Raw genomic sequence first — 4,551 nt, forward strand, 5'->3', positions numbered from 1 at the left:
GATTTGAAGCTAAGTTGATGCTCTAACTTTGGACTGAAAATAGTGTTAATTTTGATTTGGCTCTGTTGGGAGGAACCACTGGAGTTGGTACATACATTCAACCATGGTAACCATGCTCTCCTTAATAATACATTTAATTTCACATTAGAACTGACTTCAACTAAGCTAATTGAAAGGTTGGTTCAGAAGAAAGCAGCGTGGCTTCTGGCATCTCTCTAAGTAATTGAGAGTGAAGTGAAGGCCAGCTTTCTTTTCAGAGGACCCTTGACAGCCCTTCTGCATTTACTTATCTTCTTTTTTTTTTTTTCTCATTGAGTTTATTAGTACATTTTAGGTATACAGTACAGTTACATTCACTATGGGGATCTTGTACCTTTACATGGCAGGTCTTGGTTCTCATTTTTTTCCCCTGCATTTACTTATCTTCATTTGTGCATCTTGGTGGCTTCCTTTTGTCCTTGGTGCCTTCCAAACAACAGCTAAGCCGTGGATAAGGCAGTTTGTCAGGGAAACTTCTTGAAGTAGTGTTGGGTAGTGTGTATTTCTCTTTTGGAATGATATGTGGGAGTCACTGGCCAGCAAAATTTGGACAAAAAGAATTCCAAGAGGGTTCAGTTAGGACCACTAAGGTTGTGTGAGGAGGTGTTTACCTTTTCTCATACTTTCAGAGCATCATTTTGTTCCATGTCTTATGAGGCATGTCTGCCTCGCTCCCTCTTTGGCTGTCAAAACTAGGAGCAGAGAGTTGGGCGCGGTGGCCCATGCCTGTAATCCCAGCACTCTGGAGGCAGAGAAAGGAGGATTGCCTCGAGTTCAAAGCTAGCCTGGGCTACAAAGTGAGTTCAGGGCCAGCCGGGACTACACAGTGAGACCTTGCTTCAAATGCAAAAACAAACAACAACAACAAAAAAAACGCCTAAGAACAGAAGCAAAATTCTTTTTGCATTGGCTATCTAGCTGCATTGCTAGATATACAATCAGTTGGATGCATTTTGTTCTTGCTAAAGAAAGAGAAAGCCTACCCTGATAAAATACATTGATAGGACCCCTGCATTCAGTTTAGGTTTTTTAAATTAGTGATTAGGTTTATCCAAGAGGGGAGCAAAGACGAAGCTCATGGTTTGTTAGAAACCACTGATCCCAGGTGAAGGCGTAGAGCCACAGTTGGGATTTTTAGGCATACTTGTGTAAAGCCGTTTTTGATTTTGAATAACTTTACAGAGCTCTGAAAGCCCATCCTAGTCTTAACTCTTTGTTGCTGCCTTCTGCAAACTTGCTCTGTGGGAATGGGCCACAACTTGGAGCCAGCAGCTTTTGAACCGTAGACCTTTCCTAGAGGCTTCATGTTGGGCTAGTTTACCAATTCTATTGTGGTTTCTTCCATTTAGATCACGATGATTTTCACATCAAACCCAAACTTGCCCTTATAGGTATTGAATGATAGATTATGTAAATCAGGTCTCATGCTTATGTTCCTAGAAATATCATTCAGTGAAGGGAAGAAAGCACCTTGCTTTTTAACTTGCCTGGGCTGCATTGAGTGGAGAGGAATTGTCTTGAACAGCACAGAAAATATGTAATATAGTTAATGTGTATAATAATAAAACTTCCCTTATTTTTTATATTTTAACTCACTACATTTTCTTATAGAATAACAATAAACTCACATTTATTTTTTATTTTTATTAGTACAAGTTTGCAGTACATAATGATTACATTCATTGTGGGGAGTTGATACATGTACATAACACTTAATTCTTTTTTTCATACCTTTTTTCTCCCCTCCCTCCCTCTATCTCTTGGTCTCTTTTCCTTTTTATAAATCCAAGTTTAATGATTAAATAGGAAAACTTACGTCTGCTTACTAACAGCAGATGCCTGTCTTCAAGGCACACAGTGAGGTTGGTGGAACTCTCAGCAGGACTCACTGTGTCTTAGTCGCCAAGTTGCACGAGCCCAGGTGAAGCCTGATACATGTGGCCTTCAGGCTGACTGTGCCGCAGGTGTGAGAGGTGGAGTTAGCGCCACGCTGTGCCTTCCCCTACACAGGGTTCCTTTGGTTGTCGTCTGTGCAGTCTGAGCTTGAGCACCGTGTAACTGAGTCATGAAAAATATTGCTGACTGTCACATAACAATGTTAAAAGTTTTTCTAGCTGTCTAGAGCTCTGTGTTGGTATGCCAGGTTGACAGTTGGAAACATCTGGAGTCTGTGTACTTTTTTGATGAAATCTACTTTGGTTTTTTTGTTTTGTTTTTTGAGACAGGGTCTCACTATGTAGTTGAGACTGACCTGGAACTCACTATGTAGCCCAGGCTGGTCTCGAACTCACAGTGATCCTCCTGCCTCAGCCTCCCAAATGCTGGGGTTACAGGCATGCACCGCCATGCCTGGCTCATGAAATCTACTTTGTATTGGGACCCTTGATTTATCCATTAGATTTTGGATCTAAAAGAAAGTAATTTAATACTTTCATCTCCCTGTGGACATAAGTAGTCCTGGACCTCTTCATTTGGTCCAGCCTGCTAGTGTATTTTGGAATATGAATATGAGGAAGGCTGCAGAAAGGCTTCGGATGTTTCAGGTGTGTCTGGCCTCTCTTTACCCTTCTGAGTTTCACCCCCTAATGCCATCTTTTTTCTGGAGAGAGTTGGATATAGGTCCTGGTGTTTTCTGGGTAGTGCTCACAGAACCACTGCCAGTTTCCTCTTGAGTATATGTTAGCATTGGGCTTTTGGGCCAGTGGGAAAGACAGGATATATTAGTGACAGTATCAAACATAATGGGCTGAGTGCCACATGCTTTGGGCTAAGAGAGAGTGCCTAGAAATCAGAGAAGTGTCTTGGGGTAAGCCCCTAGCTGAGTTCTTAAGGGAAATGTGTGCTCGGATCTGCCCTTGCTGGCTATTGCTGTGGGCAAGGCATTTTTTTTTTTTTTTTTTGCAGAATCTGGGGCTGGGTTGGCATATAGCTTTTCCTAGCTTTCTAGACCAGGAGGCTACTTGTGTGGAATGTGCTTATGGCGTTGTTTGGAAAAAGGAGAGGCTGTCTGAGGCGTCTTAGGAACCAGGAGTCATAACTGATCTGCTTCCTGGTCTGTTATTTAAGGGGGACCTGAGGAGAACTAGCTTCACTGACCCTCAGTCCCCACATCTGTAAACGAGGGGGACATATCGGGCCTTCGAAAGATTCCAGGAGGGGTGAGACGGAATCTACAACTGAATCTCGGTAAGATATTTGCAGATGGGAGTAGGAATGGGGAGAAGCACCCTAACTGGCAGATCAGGGAACAGAAAGAACTTCAGAGGGTAAGGAATGGATGGTTTTGAATCCCAAGGAAGAGTTTTTGACTTTTACCTTGGAGAGCAGTGGGTCCCACAGCTGGAGTCAGATGACATCTTTGTGCACAGCTAGAGTTTTGATGACACAACCTCTCTCCTGCCCCATGTTCTCCAGTACAGTTTGCAATTACAGCAGTCATTGCACAGCAGCCAGGGGACTCATTTGGGGGCTGTTGTTCCCCAGCAGTTACTCCTCCCTCGGGAACAGCCTGGAATGTTAAGGGAGTAAGTGATATTTTAGTGATAACCTTGAATTTACTTTATTAAAGATAAATAAATCACACGCCAACTTCGGCATTTAACTGTTATTAGTAACAAATTGCTCTCCACCCATACACTTGTCCATTCATGACACCTTAGGGAAAAATTGCTGTTGTGGCATTTGACCTTGGCTAGCACTTTTTTCTGAGCTTTTAAAAAAGAAATCATGAGTGTGTAGAAACTTCTGAGGAGCAGTTTTTCAGCTGCCTGTCAAATTCTGCCCATCACCCTTCAGATTGGGCTTCATCTGTTGACTGTCCTGGGGTTGATTTAGTGGTGAGATTGGAAGTGTGGCTCACTCTCAGCTGGGTCCACTAGGATTAGGCAATAGTGTGATAGGCTGGTTTGGAAATTTTTCTAGTTACTGATAGGCCTTTCTGTGTCTTCTCCCAGATGAAGGAGGAATATATTTTTCTGAATTCAGCCAGTGAGCCAAATGAGCCACACTGGGATAAACTCTGTTTGTTTACAAATTATGTAAGAGAGGGCCCGGCCATTAAATTCTTCTGAGCCAGAATTCCTACCCTTCTTCAAAGTTGTGATGAAACTAAACAAACGCTTTCCACAGGAACTAACTCCTACCCAAGAAACAGATGCTCCTGGGAGGCCTTCAGCAACTTTGGAATGTTTGAAGTAGAAATGTGTAACCAAGGTGAAGTTGTTCCAGAAACATTGCTTGCTCTAGCCAGAACCAAAGCACATGTCAGCTTTTTTTATTTAGGGCAAGAGGTGCAGAATGAACTGAGCCATTCTAGGCAGAGTTTTCTTTACAGTGTTTAATTTTGGGTTTTTATCTCATTCTGCATCTCATAGTATCTACTCTTTGTGAACTTTATTCCTTTCTGTTTAACTTTAAAAAAAATCTTATCTCTTATCTTAGCTATGCTGGGTAACATCTCGGATCATGGAGCCCTTCTCTCTCTCTTTTTTTTTTTTTTTTTTTTAAAAGGGT

General features: G+C 42.2%; 1 protein-coding gene across 1 annotated transcript in view; it reads left to right on the forward strand.

Annotated features, from left to right (window-relative positions):
• Znrf3 (zinc and ring finger 3) overlaps window positions 1-4,551 on the forward strand; it is a 137,166-nt gene that overhangs the window by 12,409 nt on the left and 120,206 nt on the right. The gene's annotated exons all lie outside the window — the stretch shown is intronic.

Source organism: Fukomys damarensis, unplaced genomic scaffold, assembly GCF_012274545.1.
Source record: "Fukomys damarensis isolate Sample0158 unplaced genomic scaffold, DMR_v1.0_HiC HiC_scaffold_12, whole genome shotgun sequence".
NCBI lineage: Eukaryota > Metazoa > Chordata > Mammalia > Rodentia > Bathyergidae > Fukomys > Fukomys damarensis.